General features: G+C 35.2%; 1 long non-coding RNA gene across 2 annotated transcripts in view; it reads left to right on the top strand.

Moving 5' to 3' along the window:
- LOC116632863 overlaps positions 1-23,521 on the top strand; it is a 223,540-nt gene that overhangs the window by 186,658 nt on the left and 13,361 nt on the right. Inside the window, exon 3 of one of the 2 annotated variants that reach the window (XR_004299514.1) lies at positions 17,598-17,728. This is a non-coding gene — a long non-coding RNA (uncharacterized LOC116632863). Of the gene's footprint in view, positions 1-17,597; positions 19,033-23,521 lie in introns of those variants that run through there. The other variant, XR_004299513.1, reaches the window with a different exon arrangement.

Below are 23,521 nucleotides of genomic sequence, written 5' to 3'. Positions count from 1 at the left end.
TGTGAAACTCTATAAAGTTAACAGCTGATTTTCCAGCAGAAACTTTGAATACATCATGCCACTCCCTCTAGCCTGCAAAGTGTTGAAAGGAAAAAACCCTTGACAACAATACTCCAACCCGTCAAGGCTATCATTCAGACTAGGAGAGCTAGAGTTTCCCAGATAAACAAAACTTCATGGAGTTCATTAGCACTAAAGCATCCTTAAAAAAACATTAAAGGAAATTCTTTGGAAAGAAAAGGCCATAATGAGCAGTAAAAAAAAAAAATTAGAAAGGAAAAAAATTTCACGGGTACATAAAAACCTAATAAAAGTGGTATATAATCACTTTTAAAACTAGTACAGAGGTTAAAGCATAAAGCAGTAAAATCAATTATATCTATAAAAACCAAGGAATTCACAAAATGAAAGGATATAAAGTATGACATCATATACATAACCTATGGGGGGGTGAGTAAAAATTTAGTGCTTTTGGAATAGGTTCAAACTTAAGCAACCATCAACTTAATATAGGCTGGTATATGCATAAGATGATCTATCTGAGCCTAATGGTGATGACAAATCAAAATCCTTTAAGATATGCAAAAAAAAAAAAAGGGAATCCAAGCTTATCACTAAAGAAAACCACAAGAGAGCAAGAAAAGATAGGAACAGAGAAAAACAAAATGGCAAAAAGTATATACCTATCAATAATTACTTTGAATGTAAACAGACTAAATGTTCTAGTCAAAAGAAATGGGGTGGCAGAATAGATAAAAATGCAAGACACATCAATATGTTGCCTTCAAGAAACACATTTCATATCTCAAGACACATGCCAACTGAAAGTGAAGTAATGGAAAAACATTTACCAGACAAATGGAAGGAAAAAGAAAGTGGGCAAAAGGGACTTCAAGATTGTAACAAGGGACAAAGAAGGGCATTACATAATAAGGGATCAATCCAACAATAGGTTATAATAATTGTAAGCATCTGTGCACACACTATAACATCACCTAAACAAATAAAGCCAATATTCATAAACCTAAAGAGAGAAATTGAAAGTAATACAATAATAGGGGGCACTTTAAAACCCCATTACAGGGGTACCTGGGTGGCTCAGTTGTTAAGCGTCTGCCTTCGGCTCAGGTCATGATCCCAGGGTCCTGGGATCAAGCCCCACATCGGGCTCTCTGCTCAGCAGAAAGCCTGCTTCTCCCTCTCCCGCTCCCCTTGCTTGTGTTCCCCCTCTCGCTGTGTCTCTCTCTGTCAAATAAATTAAAAAAAACTTAAAAAAAATAAAAAATAAATATAAAATAAAATAAAACCCCATTACATCAAGGGTTAGATCAGCCAGACAGAAAATCAACAAGGCAGTAGTGGCTTTGAATGACACATTGGACTAGATGGATCTAACAGAGATCTTTAAGCATCACATGCTAAAACAGCAGAATACGCATACTTTCCATGTATACATGGACATTCAGCAGAATAGATTACATGTTAGGCCACAAAACAAGCCTAATAAATTGAAAGACTGAAATAATACCATGCAACTTTTCCAACCAGTAATGTATAAAAGTAGAAATCAACCACAAGAAAAAATCTAGAAAGAACACACATACACTGAAGCTAAATAACATGTTACTGAACATGAATGGGTCAACCAAGAAATCAAGTAAGAAATAAAAAATACTGGAGACAAATGAAGACACAGTGGTCCAAAATCTTTGGGATGCAGCATTAGTGATTCTAAGAGGAAAGTTTATAGCAATACAGGGCTGCCTCAAGAAGCAAGAAAATTCTCAAAGAACAAAGCCAAAAGCTGGTAGGAGGGAGGAAATAATAAAGATTAGAACAAAAATAAATGAAATAGAGAGTTAATAGAAGAGATCAATGAAACCAGGAGCTGGTACTTTGAAAAAATAAAAACCTATAGCAAGATCATCAAAAAAGGAGGAGGGAGGACTCAAAAATACCACCACAGAAATATAAAGGATTAGAAAAGAATATTATGAAAAATGCCAACAAACTGGACAACTTAAAAAATGAATAAATTCCTAGGAACATATAATCTTCCAAAAATGAATTAGGAAGCAAGAAAATTTTAACAGATTACTGATTCAATATCATTGAATCAAAAAACTCATAACAAACAAAAAGACCAGGAACAGCTAACTTCACAGTAACTTCTACCAATCATTTTATTTAAGATTTTATTCAAATTTTTGTTAATATATAGTTTGCATTCCCACCAACAGTGTAAGAGGGTTCCCCTTTCTTTCACCACATCCTTGCCAACTTCTGTTGTTCCCTGTGTTGTTAATTTTAGCCATTCTGACAGGTATGAGGTAATATCTGATTGTAGTTTTGATTTGTATTTCCCTGATGATCAGTGATGACAAGCACCTTTTCATATGTCTGTTAGCCATCTGTATGTCTTCTTTGGAAAAATGTCTTATTTTATGTCTTCTGCCCATTTCTTAACTGGATTATTTGTTTTGGGGCCCTAAGTTTGAGAAGTTCTTTATAATGTTGGCTACTAACTCTTATCAGATATGTCATGTGCAAATATCTTTTCCCATTCTGTAGGTTGCCTTTTAGTTTTGCTGAATGTTTCCCTCACTGTGTAGAAGATTTTTATTTTGATGAAGTCCCAATAGTTCTTTTTTGCTTTTGTTTCCCTTGCTTCCAGAGATGTGTCTGGTAAGAAGTTCTATGGCTGAGGTCAAAGAGGTTGCTGCCTGTATTCTCCTCTAGGATTTTGATGGTTTCCTGTCTACCAATCATTTAGGGAATAGTTAATACCGATTCTTCTCAACTTATTCCAAAAAATAGAAGAAAACTTCCAAATTCATTTTATGAGGCCTACATTATCCTGATACAAGACTATGAAAAAACTATAGGCCTGTGTCTTTGATGACCTTAGATGCAAAAATCCTCAACAAAATATTAGCAAACTGAATTCAACAGTACATTAAAAAATAATACACTACAATCAAGTGGGATTTAACCCATGGTTGGTTGCAAGGTTGGCTCAATATTTGCACATCAATCAGTGTGGAACATTACATTAACCAGGGAAGGATAAAAATTATAAGATCATCTCAAATCATTTGACAAAATACAACATCCATTCATGATAAAAACCCTCAACAGGAGAAGTAGGTTTAGAGGGAATATACATCAACATAATAAAGTCCATATATGAAAACCCACAGCCAACATATACTCAATGGTGAAAAACTGAGAGCTTCTCCCCTAAGCTCAGAAACAGGACAAGGAGATCTACTTTCATGACTTTAATCAACATAGTATTGGAACTCCTTGGCACAGCAACTGGATAAGATATATAACACATCCAAATTAGTAAGAAAGAAGTAAAACTGTCACTATTTGCAGATAACATACTATCCGTGGAAAACCCTAAAGACTCCACCAAAGCACAAATAGAACAAATTAATGAATGCAGTAATGTCACAGGACACAAAATTAATATATGGAAATTAAGAAAACAATGCCATTTATTATTGCATCAAAAAAATAAATAAAAGACCTAGGAATAAACTTACAAAGGAGGCAAAAATCTGTACTCCAAAAACTATGTAATATTGATAAAATAAATTGAAGATAACAAAAACCAATGGAAAGATAAACCATACTCAGGGATTGGAAGAAGTAATATTGTTAAAATGTCCTTACTACCCAATGCAATTTCTATCAAAAACCAACATTTTTCATAGAACTTAAACAAAAATCCTAAAGTTTGTATGGAATGATAAAAAACCCTGAATAGCCAAAGCAATCTTGAAAAGAAGAACAAAGCTGGAGGTACCACAATCCCAGATTTAGAGATATTACAAAGCTATAGTAAACAAAATGGTATGGTACCGGCAAAAAAAACAGACACACAGAGCAATGGAACAGAATACAGAGTCCAGAAATAAACCCACACTCTCTGGCCAATTCATCTTTGACAAAGGAGGCAAGAGTATTTGATGGGAAAAAGACAGTCTCTTTAGCAAATGGTATTAGGGAAATTGGACAGCTACATGCAAAAGAATGAAACTAGACCACTTTCTTACATCGTACCTAAAAATAAACTCAAAATGGAATCAATATCTAAATGTGAATTCTGAAGCCATGAAATTCCTGGAAGAAAACATAGGCAATAATTTCTTTGACACTGGCCATAGAAATATTTTTCTAGTTATATCTCCCCAGCAAGGGGAATAAAAGCAAAATTAAACTATTGGGACTACACCAAAATAAAATGCTTTTGCACAGCAAAATAAATCATCAAGAAAACAAAAAGGAAGCCTACTGAATGGGAGAAGATATTTGCAAATGATATATATTTGGATATTAATGCCTTATGGGATATAAGGAACTTCACCAAAAAACCCCACAAATAATCTGATTATAAAATGGTCAGAGGACCTAAAGAGACATTTTTCCAAAGAAGGCATACAGATTGCCAAGAGACACATGAAAAGTGCTCAACATCACTAATCATCAAGGGAAATGCAAATTAAAATCATGAGATCTATCCTTATACCTATGAGAATATCTTTTATCAAAATCACAAGAAACAAGTGTTGGCAATGATGTGAAGATAAAGGAACTCTCATGCACTGTTGGTGGGAATTTAAATTGGTGAAACCACTGTGTAAAACACTATGGAGGGTCCTCAAAAAAATTAAAAATACCAAGTGGTGCAATTGCTGGGTCATAGGGTAGCTCTATTTTTAACTTCTTGAGGAACCTCCATACTGTTTTCCAGAGTGGCTGTGCCAGAAGTCATCCGAGAGGGAGAAAAACCATGAAAGACTCTTTTCTATAGGAAACAAACTGACGGTTGCTGGAGGGGATGTGGATGGGGGGATGGAGTAATTGGGTGATGGACATTAAAAAGGGCATGTGATGAGCACTGGGTGTTATATGCAACTGATGAATTATTGAACACTATATCTGTGTTCACTATATGTTGGCTAATTGATTTTAAATATAAATAATATTTATAAATAAAAAATTAAAAATAGAATTACCATATGATCCAGTAGTTCCACTACTAGGTATTTACCCAAGGAAAATAAAAACATTAATTTAAAAAGACACGTGCAAGAGTGCCTGGGTGGCTCAGTCAGTTGAGCGTCTGACTCTTGATCTCAGCTCAGGTCTTGATCTCAGGTTGTGATTCAAGCCCCATGTTGGGCTCTGTGCTGGATGTGGAGCCTACTCAAAAAAAAAAAAAAAAAAAGGATATGGGCACCCCATGTTTATTGCAGCATTATTTACAATAGCCAAGATATGGAAACAACCCAACTGTCCATCGATAGATTAATGGATAAAGATGTGGTATACATACACAATGGACTATTACTCAGCCATAAAAAAGAATGAAATCCTGCCAAATGCAACAACATGGATGAACCTAGAGGGTATAATGCTAAGTGAATTAAATCACTCAGTGAGATAGATACCCTATGATTACACTCATACATGGAATTTAAAAGCAAAACAAACAACAGAGACAAAACAGGGTCATAAATAAAGAGAACAAAACTGGTGGTTGCTGGATGGGGGTGGGGGTGGGGGAATGTGTGAAGTAAAGGGGATTAAGGGTATATTTATCTTGATGAGCACTAAGAAGTGCATAGAATTTTTGAATCCTTGTATTCTATACCTGAACTTAATATAACACTGTATGTTAATTATATTTTTTTAAATGGTGGGGTTTTTTGATAGGTTTTGGGGCAATTGAGACTGCACATAATCCCTCCAAGAAGGGAATCTCATTTCTGTACAGCATTTTGGAACCCCTGAACATTAGTCCCATTGATTTGTGAAGCCAAACTTGTGGGGTCTTTTTTACCCAGTGCAGATGCTAGGTAGGGGCTGGGGTGATTGATGTAGGGCACCAGCCTCTCATTGCTTCAGCAGAAGTGCCTGTTTGGTGAGGCCCTTCCCTGTTGTGTGTCACTGCATAGGGGATGAAGTTCACAAGACCAGGTCTCTTCCTGTTCTACCTATCTCCGTGTGGTCCTTTTATTCTTTGTTGTGGAAAGCAGTTCATCTACTTTCCAGATCTTTTTTTAGAGGGAAATGAATAATATGTAGCTGTAGATTTTGTGTGTCTTTGGGTGGAGGTAAATTCAGGATGTTCCTATACCAGCATTTTGGGCCCCTTTAAGTTAACTTCTTATAAATCCAAAGCATATCTAGAATGTGCAATATGATATTTACATATGTAGTATATACATGCATATCCATTTCTAACAGACCTAGTTTCTAATCTCTTGTCTGGTTAGCTTACTCACCTAGTTGCTGGAAAAAATTAAGTGCCAAAGGAGATTCTTGGTGAAACCAAATATTGTAAAAATCTAAACATACTTCATGGAAATAGCATTGTGCATAAACTTTGTCTTCTCTGTGGGCTGCTTCCCAACTAGCCAAACAGATGAACAAAGAATTATAAGCAAAACTAATAAATTTAGATTATTGAACAGATTTGTTGAAAGAATAAATATTTCTGTTATTTTTACTGGGCTATATTATAAGTAGTTGTGCTAGTCTGAATGGCCTGGATTTAGCCACAGTAATAACACTATGTCCTACCACCTTATTTAAAAAACTAGTTATAGTCTATGAATAGGAATATTTATGTTGCATACCCAGCATAGTTCAGCCAAAGGCTGTTATCTTCGTCACTTAGAAATTCAAATTGTGACCTCATTTTGAAGTAGGGGGTAGGGATATTAATGTTTCCTTGAGGAAATTGTATATATCTCCTTACATTTGACCAAATCAAAATCCCATCATCACACACAACTTAAAAGTGAGATTTCTGTCTTTCCGTATGTTTGTTATATAGCATGATGAAAAATATTTAGTGATGAGTGATAGTCACTAATACTTTATACCAAATACTTTACTCTCTCTGATTTCCAGGCAGACCTCACCCTTTGAAGTTAAATATCATGGAACACTTCAGTCAATGAAACATGAGTGGAAGTATTATTAAGGCAGATGCTTAAAAATCCAGTGAACAATTTTTTAGTCTCTACTATTCTCTCCTACAGTGTCCCAGGTAGATCCATTAACCTGAATCCAGGGGTGAGGATGAAAAAAAACACTTAATGGACATGTAAGATGAGTGAGAAATCATTCTTTGTTTTTTAGAGTTACTAAATAATTGTTTTGTGTTGACTGTTTCTGCATATAGCATAAGATAACCATGAATATTAAGATTTTATTTCAAATTGACAAAATATAAATTGAAAAGTAGAAATATTATTTAATAATTCCTTTGATTTGGGATTTAAAAACAAATATTTTCCCCATACTAAAAAATTCAAGTTTAGTTTTTCTTTTTCCCTTTTTCAAAGTGCATCTGTTATGCTGAAACAGGTCCTATTTCAAGAAGTACTATTTATTTATGTTTAGTTTTATCATTAAAACCAGCAGTTTACAAACCTGCATACTTGCAAAGAGGGATAGGATCTTAAGACAGTGATTTTTCTTAAATAATTATGCATAAAACTTTTTCATAATTACTCTAATTCAGTTTTATCATGTTGACCAAAACAGCCTTAATGTTTCCTTCAGTTTAACTAAACTTTATACAGGCTTCTTCCTGAAACTGGATCCCGAAATCCTTTGTTTTTAGGGTATTTTCTTTAGAAAAAGTTCTAAATATTGTCTCTGGCCATTTGAGATCTGAGTACATCTTTTTATAAGCCTGTTGCAGTTTTACAACCTATGAACGTGTATCCTAGGGACCTGAAAGCAATTGCTTTTAATGTAGTCATCATCTAAGATAAGCTCCCTTATTTCCCAGTCCCTGTTGGATGTATAGGAGTCTAACTTTTTTGGGTGTCAATTTGGAACTAACTCAATGTGCTTGACATTATCCATTGATCAACTTCCTCACTAATATCTCCAAAACTTCTCTACTAGCACACCTCTGACTTAAACCCCCCCCCCCATCAGTGTAGTTTAGACTGCCTTCTTTACTCCCCTCTTTATTGCAATAGCTTTGAATAAAGTCTTTGTCTGACAATTTTTGCTTGACCATATGTATAATTTATTAACACACTGCATTGCAGCATAATACCTTTCAATTACAACCCTGTTTTCACACTAGCAGTATTAATTTAGCAATATATACAACTTTCCTGGTAAAGATTTCCCCTTCTCTTGGTTATTTTAAACTATCACAAGAAGAAGGAGAAGAATGAGAAAGGCCACTCAAAAAAGTTGCCAGTAGCTGAATACCTAATGTAGAGACAAAGGATCACAGTGATTTCTAGGAGAACTAAAATATCATTGACTTAGAGTCCAAGATAGGAAGACCCTGAACTCACCTCCACTCTTGGACACACTGAATCTATCTCTATAGAGAGAGAAATTCTTCCTGAAATGCCGAGGGGTGATCAAACAGTTTTTGCACAACAAAGGGAGAGGGACCACATAGAGAATAGCAGGAGAGATGGAAACATGGGAACTCCATTCTCAATAGGGAATGATCTCACTGAGGGGTTCATGTGCAGACCAAACACAAAACAAAACAAAAACACAGCAGCTTAAGAGGAAATTAGTCTATATGGGAACAAAATCCATTTGTTAAACCCGAGTGTCCACCAAGCATGGGGAAACTGCTGAAGCTCTCTCCAGGGATGGAGGTGCTAGTCAGTACTTTCATTTATGTTCCCTCTCTGCCATGATAGTGCAGACTGTTAGTGTAGCTGGACTGCCACCTCATTGAGCCACAGGTCCCTAGCCCACACCAGCTCCCACTGTCTGACCAAGGCAGGCCAGCCACAAAACACCTTGAGATACTACAGTCCATGCCTGCTTCAGCTCCAGCCCCAGTCATCCTCACAGGGTACCTCCTGTGTATAGTGTCCTGCTTCATGTCCACTACAGCTCCAACCAGCCAGCCTAAGCTGCTAGGCATATATTTCTACACAGGGGAGATTCTTATACAAGACCGCTCCTTCAAGACTGGGAGAAGTAGCTACTTGCCTAACTCAAAGAAACAAACAGAAAGACAAATAAAATGAGAAGACAGAAGAATATGCTTCAAATGAAATGACAAAATTTCAGAAGACTTAAATATGGAAATGAGCAACCTACTTGATAAAGTGTTTGAAGTAATGGACATAAAGATGCTCGCTGGACTTGAGAGAAGAGTGGATGAACTAATAACATCACAACAAGAGATAAAAAACATAAAAAGGGAACCAATCAGAGGTGAAGTAAATGAAAAAGAGGGATTCAACCCTCTTTTCAACTCCAAATGAAATTCTAATTCATTTGAACTAGATGGAATCAGCAACAGATTAGAGGATGCACAAGAATGGATCAGCAATCTGGAGGAGATGGGTTCCTTCCATTACCAACAAAAAAGAATAAAAAATTGAGGATAGGTTAAGAGACCTCTGGGACAACATCAAGTGTATTAACCTTTACATTATAAGGGTCCCAGAAGGAGAAAATAGAGAAAGGGGCAGAAGATTTTTTTGAAGAAATAATAGCTGAAAACTTTCCTAGTCTGTGGTAAGAAACAGACATCCAGATTCAGGAAGCACAGAGAACACCAAACTAGATGAACCCAAATAGATCCACAAAAGACACATAATAATGAAAATCACAAAAATTAAAGAGAGAATCTTAAAAACAGCAAGAAAAAAAAATCAAACAGTTATGTATAAGGGAAACCCCATAAAGCTATCAGCTGTTTTTTTCCAGCAGAAACTTTGAAAATATTATGCTACTCCTTTCCGGCCTACACAAAATGCTGAAAGAAAACAAAAACAAAAACATTACAACCAAGAACACTGTACCTAGCAAAACAATCACTCAAATGAAAGGAGAGAGAGAGAGTTTCCCAGACAAAAGTTAAAGAAGTTCATCAACACTAAACTGGCCTTATAAGACATTTTAAAGGGGCTTCTTTAAGCAGAAAAGGCCCTACCTACAAATGAGAAAATTATGACAGGAAAAAATTTAACTGGCAAAAGCAAATACAGAGTAAAGTTAGTAGACCAATCACTTATAAAGCTAGTTTGAAAGTTAAAAGACAAAGGTAGTAAAATCAATTTTATCTACAAATATTAGTCAAAGGACACACAAACAGATTTAAAATATACTATATAAATAAAACATGAAGGAGGAAGAGAAATAAAATGTGGTTCTTTTACAATGTGTTTGCACTTAAGTGACATTAATTTAATAGAAACTGCTGTATACTTAGGATGTTATATATAAACCTCATGCTAACCACAAACTAAAAACTTAAATTCTTCTCCCTATATATTTTTGTATTTAAGAATAGCATTAAAGAAAGCTATCAATCACAAGGAGACACAGCAACAAAAAAACTATAAAACATCCATAAAACTATGAACAAAATTACAGTAGGTACATATCTAACAATATTAACTTTAAATATAAATGAACTAAATCCTCCAATCAAAAGATAGAGGGTGACCAAATGGGTTAAAAAAAAAAAAAAAAACAACCAGGCCCATCTATATGCTGCCTAAAAGGACTCACATAAAACCTAATGACATGTATAGACTGAAAGTAAAGGGATGAAAAGAGACATACCCTGAACTGCAAGTGAAAAAATTAAAACAAAGCCACTAACAAGACAAAAAAAGGAATTACATAATGAGGGGTTAATCCAACAATAGGATATAACAATTGTAAATATCTGTGCACCCAACATAGGAGCAACTTAACATATATAGCAAATATTAACAGACATAAAGGGAGAAATTGACAATACAGTAATGGTAGGGGACTTTAATACCCCATTTACCACAATGGATAGATCTAGACAGAAAAATCAACAAGGAAACAAAGGTTTTGAATGACACATTAGACCAGAGAGATGTAACAGATATGTACAGAACATTACATCCAAAACCAGCACAATACACATTCTCTTCCAGTGACATTGAACATTCTCCAGAATAGTTCAAGTATAGGCTACAAAACAAAACATGTCGTACTAAATTTAAGATTGAAATCATATCAAGCATCTTTTCCAACCACAGCAGTATCAAACTAGAAATCAATTATAAGAAACAACTGGAGGGTGGGGAAAGCATGAACACATGGAGGCTAAACCTGCTACCGAATAGCTTATGGGTCAACCAAGAAATACAAAATTACAAAGTACATGGAGATAAATAACAATGAAAACACAGCAGTTCCAAGTCTTTGAGACACAGCAAAAGCAGTTCTAAAAGGGAAGTTTATAGTATTCTAGGCCTACCTCAAGAAACAAGAAGAATCTCAAGTAAACAATTGCACCTTACACCTAAAAGAACTAGAAAAATAAGACCAAAGCTCAAAGTTAATAGAAGGAAAGACATAATAAAGATCAATGAGGTGCGCCTGGGTGGCTCAGTCTCTTAAGCATCTGCCTTCGGCTCAGATCATGATCCTGGGGTCTTGGGATTGAGCCCCATGTCCAGCTCCCTGCTCAGCCAAGAGCCTGCCCCTCCCTCTCCCTCTGCCCCGCCCCTGCTTGTGCTCTCTCGCACTCTTTTTCCCTCAAATACAATCTTTAAAAAAAAAAAAAAAAAGAGTGAAACTAAGCTCGTTCTCTGAAAAGATAAAATTTATATACCTTTATCTAGACTCATCAAGAAAACAAGGACTCCAATAAATAAAATGAGAAAGAGAAGTATAGTCAGTACCACAGAAATAGAAACCATTATGAGAGTACAACAAAAAAATATATGCCAACAAATTATGCAACCTAGAAGAAATGGATAAATTCCTAGAAACATATACTCTTCCAAGACTCAGTCAAGAAAAAACAGAAAATCTGAACACCCAATTAGGAGTAACAAAATTGTATCAGTGTTCGAAAAACTCCAAACAAAAGTGCATGGCCAGAGGTGGCTTTTCAGGTGAATTCTATTGAACACTAAAGTAGAGTTAATAACTATTCTTTTCAAACTATTCCAAAAAAATAGAACAGGAAAGCACTCTTCCAAATTCATTCTGTGAGGCCAGAATTACCCTGATACCAAAACGAGACAAAGACACTACAAAAAATGAAAGAAAAGAAATAGAAAGGGAGGGAGGGGTAAAGAAAAGAAGGGAAGAAAAAAAGGAAAGAAAGAAAGAAAGGAAAGAGAAAAGAATTAATTACAGGCTAATATCTCTGATGAACATAGATCCAAAAATCCTTAACAGGGCGCCTGGGTGGCTCAGTCGTTAAGCGTCTGCCTTCAGCTCAGGTCATGATCCCAGGGTCCTGGGATCGAGCCCTGCATCAGGCTCCCTGCTCAGCGGGAAGCCTGCTCCTCCCTCTCCCACTCCCCCTGCTTGTGTTCCCTCTCTCGCTGTGTCTCTCTCTGTCAAATAAATAAAATCTTTAAAAAAAAAAAAATCCTTAACAAAATAGGAGCAAACTGAATTCAACAATGCACTGAAAGGATCATTCACCCACAATTGGTTGGAATTTATTCCAGAGATGGAAGGATGGTTCAATATATGCAAATGAAGCAACATGATACACAACATTAACCAAATGAAGGTAAAAATCATGTGATCATCTCAGGAGACGTAGAAAAACCATTTGACAAAATTCAACATCTACTGATGATTAAAAACCCTCAACAAATTGGGTTTAGAGAAAACATACCCCAACAGAATAAAGGCCATATATGACAAATTCACAGCTAACATCATATTCAGATATGAAAAGCTGAAACCTTTTCCTCTAAGATCAGGAAAAAGACAAGTTTGCCCACCCTTACCAGTTTTATTCAACAGACGGTACTGGAAGTCCTAACTGCAGCAATCAAAGAAGAAAAATAAATAGAATGAAAATTGGTAAGAAATAAAACTATCCCTATTTGCAGATGACATGATACTGTATATAGAATATACTAGAGACTCCACCAAAAAACTATTAGAATGAATACAAAAATTCAGTAAAGTTGTAGGTTATGTAATCAATATTAGTGTATAGCAATGAAACTGATTTCTATATAATGAACTAGCAGAAAAAGAAATTAAGAAAACAATTTCATTTAGAATTGCATAAAGATAATAAAATACCTAGGAATAAATTTAACCAATACAGACCTGGTATTCTGAAAAGAAGACATTGATGAAAGAAATTGAAGATGACACAATTAAATGGAAAGATATACCATGCTCATGGATTAGAAGAATATCATTAAACTGTCCATACTACCCAAAGCAATCTTTAGATTGAATGCAATTCCTATCAAAATACCAATAGTATTTTTCATAGAATTAGAACAAATAACCCTAAAATTTGTATGGGACCACTAAAGACCTTGATAGAAAAGCAATTTTGAGAAAGAAGAATAAGACTGGAGGTATCACAATCCTAGGTATTAAACTATACTACAAAGGTTAAGTAACTGAAACAGTATGGTATTGGTGCAAAAACAGACATATAGATCAGTGGAACAGAGAGCCAAGAAATAAACCCACACTTACGTGTTCAATTAATCTACTACAAAGGAGACAAGAATATGTAATGGGAAAAAGACAGTTTTTTCAATAAATGGCGTTGGGCAGCTACATGCAAAGGAATGAATGAACCTGGACCACTTTCTTACACCACACACAAAAAATAAATTCAAAATGGGTTCAGTACCTAAATTTAAAACTTGAAACCATAAAACTCCTAAAAGAAAACACAGGCAGTTATCTCTTGAGCATCAGATTTTGCAGCACTTTTCTGGATGTGTCTCATTAGCAAGGGAAATAAAAGCAAAACTAAACAATTAGCTACATCAAACTAAAAACCTTTTGCACAGCAGAGGAAACCATCAGCAAAACAAAAAGGCAACCTAGTGAATGGGAGAAGTTATTTGCAAGTTATATATCCAATAAGTGGTTAATATCCAAAAATGTAAAAAAATCCACAAAGCTGGGGCGCCTGGGTGGCTCAATCGTTAAGCATCTGCCTTTGGCTCAGGTCATGATCTCAGGGTCCTGGGATGGAGCCCCACCTCGGGCTCCCTGCTCAGCGGGAAGCCTGCTTCTCCCTCTCCCACTCCCCCTGCTTGTGTTCCCTCTCTCGCTGTGTCTCTCTCTGTCAAATAAATAAATAAAATCTTTAAAAAAAAATCCATAAAGCTAGATACCAAAAAACCCAAGTAATTAAAAATGAGTAGAAGACCTGAGTAGACATTTTTGCAAAGAAGACATACAGCCAGCACACATGAAAAATGGTCAACATCAGTAGTGCAAGTCAAAACCATAATGTGTTAACTTATTATACCAATCAGAATGGCTAAGTCAAAAACACAAAAAATAACAAGAGCTGGAAAGGATGTGGAGAAAATGGGGAATTTTGTGCCCTGTTGGTAGGACTGTAAGTTGGTGCAGCCACTAGGAAAATGTATGGAAGCTCCTCAAAAACTTAACAGAAATACCATATGACCCAGTTATTCCACTTCTGGGTATTTACCCAAAGAAAACAAAAACACTAATTTGAAAAGATAATGCATCCCTATGTTCCTTGCAGCATTATTTACAGTAGTCAAGATATGGAAGTGATCCAAGTATCCATTCATAGATGAATAAAGAATTGGTATATATACACAAAGTTATGTTGTTCAGTCATAAAAAAAAAAAAAAAGAATAAATTCTTGTCATTAGTGACAACATGGATAGACCTAGAGGGTACTATGCTGAGTGCAGTAAGTCAGAAAGAGAAAAACATCATATGATTTTACACTTATATGTGGAATCTAAAAAACAAACACAAAGCTGAATAAGACCTATAAATACAGAGAACAAACTGGTAGTTGCTAGGGGGGTAAAATGGGGTATGTGTGAAATAGGTAAAGGCGATTAAGAGTTACAAACTTCCATTTATAAATAAGTCACAGGGATAAAAATTATAGGATAGGGAATATAATCAATATTATTTAATAACTTTTTATTGTGACAGATGGTAACTACATTTATCACGGTAAGCATTTTCTAATATATATAATTAATAAATCACTATGTTGTTCACCTGAAAATACTGTATGTCAACTGTTAATTTTTTAAAAACTGAAGAAAACTTACATTATTATTAGCTGAAATAAGAAGTACATGCTTTTATGTGTGACCTAGTGTATATTTGTGCATCTGCCACAAACACATAAACACTGGACCATATCAGACTACTGTGTATCAAAGACGCTACCTTATTTGGCTATTAGCAAAATTGTTCCAGCCTCCCACCCCCGAACATTCTCCATAACATGTATTTTTAATTGCAAACATAAATAGAATGGTATTTTTGGTATAATATTATTTTCATAAATAAAGTAATTATATACTATTAATATACCACCTTCAAGTATATATTAAGAAATAGTCTCAACTCAACTATTTTAGTCTGTATGTTGCAACTTTTTTTCACTTCTGGACAATTATGTCACAATTCAAAAACTATCTGTTATGTAGGCAAATGAGATTTTAAAAATTGAGTCTTATGACTGATAACTACCAAATTTAATCATACATATGTAAAAATATTCTGGACATAATTATTTATATAAGTTGCAATGTCACTCAGAAAGTTTTAAAAACTTTTAGTCAGTTCCAAACATCTCTGTGCATCACACATTATTAAACCATTTAATCTAGGGACGCCTGGGTGGCTCAGTCATTAAACGTCTGCCTTTGGCTCAGGTCATGATCCCAGGATCCTGGGATCGAGCCCCGCATCGGGCTCCCTGCTTCGCAGGAAGCCTGCTTCTCCATATCCCACTCCCCCTGCTTGTGTTTCCTCTCTCACTGTGTGTGTTTCTCTCTCTGTCAAATAAATAAAATCTTTAAAAAAAAATAAAATCATTTAATCTATATGTAATCTATTAAACACTGGTTAATCTAAATTATCAAGCACAAATTTGAACTGTGGTCAGTAATTACTATCACCAAGATGTAGTAATTTTTTTTTAAAGATTTTTAAAAAAATTTTATTATGTTATGTTAGTCACCATACATCATTAGTTTTTGAAGTGGTGATCCATGATCCATTGTTTTCGTATAACACCCAGTGCTCCATGCACTATGTGCCCTCCTGAATACCCATCACCAGGCTAACCAATCCCCCCTCCCCTCTAAAACCCTGTTTGTTTCTCAGAGTTCATAGTCTCTCATGGTTCATCTCTCCCTCCAATTTCTACCCCCCCTTCATTTTTCCCTTCCTTCTCCTAATGTCCTTCATGCTATTCCTTATGTTCCACAAGTAAGTGAAACCATATGATAATTGACTTTCTGTGCTTGATTTATTTCACTTAGCATAATCTCCTCCAGTCCCACCCATGTAAAAGTTGCGTATTCATCCTTTCTGATGGCTGTGTAATATTCCATTGTATATATGGACCACATCTTCTTTATCCATTCACCTGTTGAAGGGCATCTCGGCTCTTTCCACAGTTTGGCTATTGTGGACATTGCTGCTATGAACATTGGGGTGCATATGGCCCTTCTTTTCACTACATCTGTGTCTTTGGGGTAAATACCCAGTAGTGCAATTGCTGGGTCATAGGGTAGCTCTATTTTTAAATTTTTGAGGAACCTCCACACTGTTTTCCAAGATTTTATTTATTTATTTGACAGAGAGAGAGAGAGAGAGAATGTGGGAGGAGGAGGAGCAGGAGAGAGAGAATCTCAAGCAGACTCCATGCTCGGCACAGAGCCCGTGTGGCTCCTTCTCATGAACCTGAGATCATGACCTGAACCAAAACCAAGAGTTGGACACTCAACTGACTGTGCCACCCAGGTGTACCCAAGATGTAATAATTTTAATGTAAAGCAGTTCCTATTGAATGATGCAATTAATACCTCAAGTAAAATGCCTTTGCAAAATGTCACCGCCTTAGATTTAAGTAATAAGATAAATAATGCAAGAACCACATCCATGATCAGACTTATAATTTTAAACAGATTACATGAAAATTTCAAGATGTGTCATAACACAAAAATAAGATGTGCTGCAGTACACACACACAAAAATTAATCATTGTCACAAAGCCTAGCTTGTTAACTCTGTTCTTTGAATCTGGATTGTTTATAGCTGTTAAAGGCAAGCACTTGTCAGTCCATGTTTTTATACAACTTGGTCTTTATGTTCCTAAACACATCTTCAATAAATTAAGCAAGAGTATATCCAGTTATATTTACATTTGCATATAATTGTTTGCATGTATTTGCTTCTGCTCTATTTAAGAGATCATCTTTTATAAAATCATTGTAAAAAATTCTTATGAAGAAATAAGTGTTCATAACTTTCCAATTGAACAATGTGTCAGTGTTCCCCCCAAAAAAAAAAAGGCAGAATTACTAAGAAATTAGATTACTAGCTGGATAGTTAGGTAGATTGATATAGAGCTAATATAATATAGATACATATAAATATCTCTGTACATCATGTTCAAAATTCAATGATATGTAGATCTATCTACCCATGTATTTGTCACAATCTTTTTTGATTAGATTAAAAAACAATCCTAACTATGCCTTTTTGTTGCATGTGGGATATCATAATATATACATATTTATGTTCAAGTTCTTTTTCTTTAAGATTTTATTTATTTATTTAACAGCGCATGCGAGTGCAAGCAGGGGGAGAGGCAGGTTCCCGGCTGCACAGGGAGGCTGACATCGGACTCAATCCCAGGACCCCGGGATCATGACCTGAGCCGAAGGCAGACGCTTCACTGACTGAGCCATCCAGGTGCCCTATGTTCAAGTTCTTATTGTGGATAGAAAAAATCAATTGATGGATAACTATTTAAAAGGATACTATAATAATTGGCAGATACCTGATTTTTTAAAAATTACTAAATTTTAACAGATTCTGTCAATGTGCTAAAATATATCATTTATCATTTTTATTGATTTGGAAAATATTTGTTTGAAATTACTTGAAAAGGTGTAACTACCTTTATTTTTGTTGTATTTTCTATATCAATTTCATGTCAAATGGAATATATAAAGTTTAGTACGTAAAGTTTAACATATGAAGCTCACATATTAACCTGCTTAATATATAAAGTTTAGGTTACAGTGCTTTGGTTTTCACTTACCCCTACTAAAGTATCTGCAATTTAAAAGTGTGACAAAATATCTTATGTCTGATCTCTTACTGGATATGTGATACAGGAGTTTCTATCACAACTGCAGTATGTGTCACTTAATAAATTTCTGTCTCAACAATGCTTGGAGAACTCTACTTGTTATTATGTATACATAATACATTCTCAATGTTTTTACTAAACTTAACAAAACCTATTCAATTATTTACTATTAGAGCATTTATTATCATTTAAGATTGTAACTTTACTTTTTAATTTTGACATAATTTTAGCCTTACAGAAAAATTACAAGAATAGCACAAAGAGTTCCCAGATACTTTTCATTTTTCATTTTACATATTTGCTTTATTCTATCTTCAATACAAATGTATATGTATCTTTTCTGAGACGTCAGAGTGAGTTGCAGACAAAACATCCTTTTATTCCTAAGTACTTCATTATGTAGTTCTAAAATTGAGGAATTCTATGTAATCAAAATAAAATTGTCAAAATCAGATAATTAACATTGATATTGTACTATTATCCAATATAAAGACTTCATTGAGATCTTTGCCAATTGTACCAATAATGTCCTTTACAATGAAAGAAAATATAAGAGAATGGGTTACATTACATTGTCATTTCTCTTTTGTGTCCTTTATTCTGAATCATTTCCTCAGTCTTTCTTAGTATTTCATGACTTTGACCTACTTGAAGAATACAGCCCAAGTATTTTATAAAACTGTTCTCAGTTTAGGTCTGTCTCATGTTTCCTCATGATTAGATCCAGCTTATTCCCTTTTGACAAGGATGCCGAAGTGATGCTGAGTTTTTCACATGACATCATACAGAAAGCCCTTTCTGCCAGTGGTCTCATTACCATAAAGTTATATTTGATAATTTGCTTAAGGTCATACCTGCCATGTATCACCATTATTTTTACTTTTTTTTTTAAAGATTTATTTACTTATTTGAGAGAGCGAGAATGAGAGAGAGTACATGAGAGGGGGAAGGGTCAGAGGGAGAAGCAGGCTCCTCGCTGAGCAGGGAGCCCGATGCGGGACTTGATCCCGGGACTCCAGGATCATGACCTGAGCTGAAGGCAGTTGCTTAACCAACTGAGCCACCCAGGCGCCCACACTATTTTTACTCTTTGTCATTAATGAGTATCTGTTGGGGAGATGCTTTGAGACTATATAATATCTTCTTACTGTTCCAAATTTTACTCATTAATTGCTATATCCATTGAGGATTCTTAATATGATGATGTTTAAAAATGGTTATTCTCTAGTTATATTATTCTTTCTCCATTTTTAGTTGATTTTCTGTTAGGAAAAATCTCTGTACCACTATTGATTAGTATTTCTATGGTTTTGTGGATTCTAATTTTACTGTATAAATTACAGTATATTATTATTACTGGTAATTTTGCTTCTCCAGCTATCTCATATTTGGCCAGTGGTAACCTGTTTAAACTGGCCCTGGTGTCCTCTTAACATGTCCTTATCATTATTTAAGTCTTGTAGCACAGCAAAGCATTCCAGGTTCATTTTATTCTTGCCCTGCCCAGCTCTTGAGCCAGCCACTATCCTAGAAACCCCAGTCATTTTACTGGAGAATGGTATATAAAAACCAATGTATTTGGACACTATATTTGCTCACTGCTACTATATATCATTGCTTCTAGATCCTCTCAAATAGAGCATGTACATATATACATATCTATCTTCCCGAGATTCGCATTGATATCTCCAATTCCAGTTCAACACTGCTGTGTTCTTTTAATTCTTACTCATTTCCGTATTTGTGATTCTCTGCAACAGTTCAAAACTGGCACAACTACATATATATTTACGTATTTCCTCATTTTTAGAATGTATAAAAAGTAGTTTCTGCATTGCTATTCTATGCTACTGAAAAAAAAAGCAAGCAAGAGAAATGCCTATGAATTTGATCATACTATTTATTTAGAGTGGCTTTTGACTTTAGCCAGAGAACATATTGTCCAGTTATTTCTTCACAGTTACTTGAATTGTTCTTATTCAGTTTTTCTTACTTGTAGTATAGTTATGTTTATTTGAAATGCAGTTCTTTTCACATATAAATGTTTATATTAAAATTTTGGCAAATACTTTGAAGGGTATACAAATACAAAATAATGCTACACATAAAAATTGGTGATGGTAACTAAATTTAATTATCATCCCCCAAGTTTTCATCTTATACCTACAAGCTTTTCCTTATTGTACAGCTAAGAGTAAGAGACACTGTTGTCATAGTAACAGCAAAAAAAGATGAGAAATTGAAGAAAGTTTAATGGTTTTTCAAGAACATCTAGGTAAAGTCATATAACTTTCCTGGACTTCAGATTCAACAATCAGGGGTTTGAATAATGTAATTTCTTTTATTTTAATTCTAGTTAGTTAACATACAGTGTTATATTAGTTTCAAGTGTACAACATAGTGATTCAGCACTTCCATATAACACCCTGTGCCCATCACAACAAGTGCACTCCTTAATCACCATTACCTGTTTAACCCACCTCCCCTCTGGAAACCATCAGTTTGTTCTCTGTAATTAAGAGTCTGTGTCTTGATCTGCCCCCCTCATTTTTTTCTCTTATTTTTTCCCTCTGCTTGTTTCTTTTTTAAGATTTTATTTTTTATTTTAGAGAGAGAGTGGGAGCAGGGGAAGGGAGAGAGGGAGAGTGAGAGAATCCCAAGAAGACTGTGGCTGAGCTTGGAGCCCAACACAGGGCTCAATCCCAGAACCCTGAGATCATGACCTGGCTGAAATCAGGAGTCAGACACTTAACTGACTGAGCCACCCAGGCTCCCCCCCTTTTCTTTTTCTTTTTCAAGTTTTTATTTAAATTCTAGTTAGTTAAAATACAATGTCATATTAGTTTCAGGTGTACAATTTAGTGATTCAACACTTATATACAACACCCGGTGTTCATTATAAGATGTGCACTCCTTAATCCCCATCACCTATTTATTTTTTTCCTAAACAAGAATTTTGAAAATTTCAAAGTGTATGAAGTGATGAAGATGGCAGGCTACAGAACTAGATGTACTGGCTTTCAATCTTTCTCTGTAAGCTTAGGTCAATTATTTAGCCTCTCTCATCTTCAGTTTTATCATTTATAGAAGGGGCTGATAATAGCATGTATCTTACAAGGTTGATAAACTAATCCTTATTAGCATCAATTAATACAGGGCTTTAAACATAATAAAGAAGCTAGTTCAAGATGGTGAAGTAGGAAGATTTTTCCACTCGACACATGGACACAAAAAAAATCTACAGCCACATATGGAAAAGTGGCCTTGGTCAGGGAGGGGATAGCTGAGTAACTCCTATATATTTGGCAAACAAAGAAAACCTTCATTGCAACAGGTAGGAAAGAGATAGAATTTCACTATAAATCCCAGCACTGTGAGTCACAACTGGGAAGGAGCACAAAATCCAGAACTTCACCCTGAGGAGCAAAGTGTTTGAACCCCACATTAGGCATCCCAAATTTAAAGACCTGTATCTAAGAGACAAGCCCCCCAAAGCATCTATGTTTGAAAGCCAATGGGGGTCATGCCCACAGCAAAATGAGAAACAGGACACCTGGGTGGCTCAGTCGGTTGGGCGTCTGCCTTTGGCTCAGGTCATGATCCCCAGGTCCTGCGATCGAGTCTGGCAGCTGGCTCCCTGCTCAGCTTGGCAGACTGCTTCTCCCTCTGCCTGCCATTCCCCCTACTTGTGTTCTCTGACAAACAAATGAATAAAATAAATATATATATATATATAAGAAAATGAGGAACAGTCCTTTTTTTAAGATTTTATTTATTTTAGAGAGAGAGAATATGAGAGAGAATCTCAGGTAGACTCCCTGCTCAGCATGGAGCCCAATGTGGGGCTCGACCTCACCACCCTGAGATCATGACCTGACCCAAAATCAAAAGTCAGATGCTTAACCAACTGAGCCACCCAGGTGCCCCAAGAAATAGTTCTTAAAGGGTCATGTGTGAACTCACCCAAAGACAAGAGAGTGGAATTTGCCCAATCAGAGCAGCAAAAAAAAACAAGATTTTTAAAAAAATTTTTATTTTATTATGTTAATCACCATACATTACACCATTAGTTTTTGATGTAGTAGAAACTAGAATTTTTTAAAAAGGTAGCTTAAGTGACTTATGAGACAATATCAAATGGACCAAAATTTTCATTACCATGGTCCCAGAAGGAGAAGAGGGAAAGAAAGGGGCAAAAAACTTACTCAAAGAAATAATGGCTGAAAACATCCCTAAATGGAGGAAGGAAATGGACATCCAGATCCATGAACATTAGAGAGCTCCAAATAAGATGAACCCGGAGACTCACACACAAACAAAAAAATGGTCTTTGACTTTTGATATTTTAATTAAAGAGAAAATCTTAAAAGCATCATGAGAAAAATTCTTATGTATAAAGGAACTGCCATAAGACTATCAGGTTTTTCAGCATAAACATTGTAAGCCAAAAGGGAAGGGCACAATATATTCAAAGTACTAAAAGAAAAAGCTTCCAACCAAAAATACCCTACCTGGCAAAGTCATCATTCAGAATTGAAGGAGAGAGAGTTTTTCAACAATCAAAAACTAAAGTTCTTTTATGACTAGACCAGTCTCCTACAAAATGTTAAAGGAACTTTTTATACTGAAATGAAATGATGCTAATAATTAAATAGGGATGCCTGGATGGCCCAGTTGGTTAAGGATCTGCCTTCGGTTCAGGTCATGATCCCAGGGTCCTGGGATCCAGCCCCATGTCAGGCTCCTTGCTCAGCGGGGAGCCTGCTTCTCTGTCTACCTGCTGCTCCCCCTACTTGTGCTCTCTCACTCTGTCTGACAAATAAATAAAATCTTTTAAAAAAATTAATAAATATGGAAGTATACATTTCACTGGTAAAGATAAAAGTAGTAAAAATAATTACAACCATAATAATCAGTTCAGGGATATACAAGAAAAAAGATATAAATTGTGATATAAAAACAAAATGTGGGGAGGTGAGGAGAAATGTAGAGCTCTATAATTCACTGAAACGCAAGATACTACCAACTTAAAATAGATTATTACAATTTTAAGTTGTTATATGTAAGCCTTATGAAAACAACAAAGCACAAAGTAGATACACAGAAGAGAAAGTAATCTAAGCATAGAACTACAAAAAAAATCATCAAATCACAAGACAGAAAAAACTATAAAACTACCACAAAAAAATGAACAAAATGGCAATATGTGCATACCTATCAGTAATAACTTTAAATGTAAAGGGATTAAATTAAGAAATTAAAAGACACAGTGACTGAATTGAGAAAAATACAACCCATGTACATGCTGCCTACAAGAGACTAAATTCAGATATAAGGATATACATAGACTGAAAGTGAAGGGATGAAAAAAAAATATTCTATGCAAATGG

Source organism: Phoca vitulina, unplaced genomic scaffold, assembly GCF_004348235.1.
Source record: "Phoca vitulina isolate PV1807 unplaced genomic scaffold, GSC_HSeal_1.0 scaffold7, whole genome shotgun sequence".
NCBI lineage: Eukaryota > Metazoa > Chordata > Mammalia > Carnivora > Phocidae > Phoca > Phoca vitulina.
This window is presented reverse-complemented; position numbering and strand designations above follow the sequence as displayed.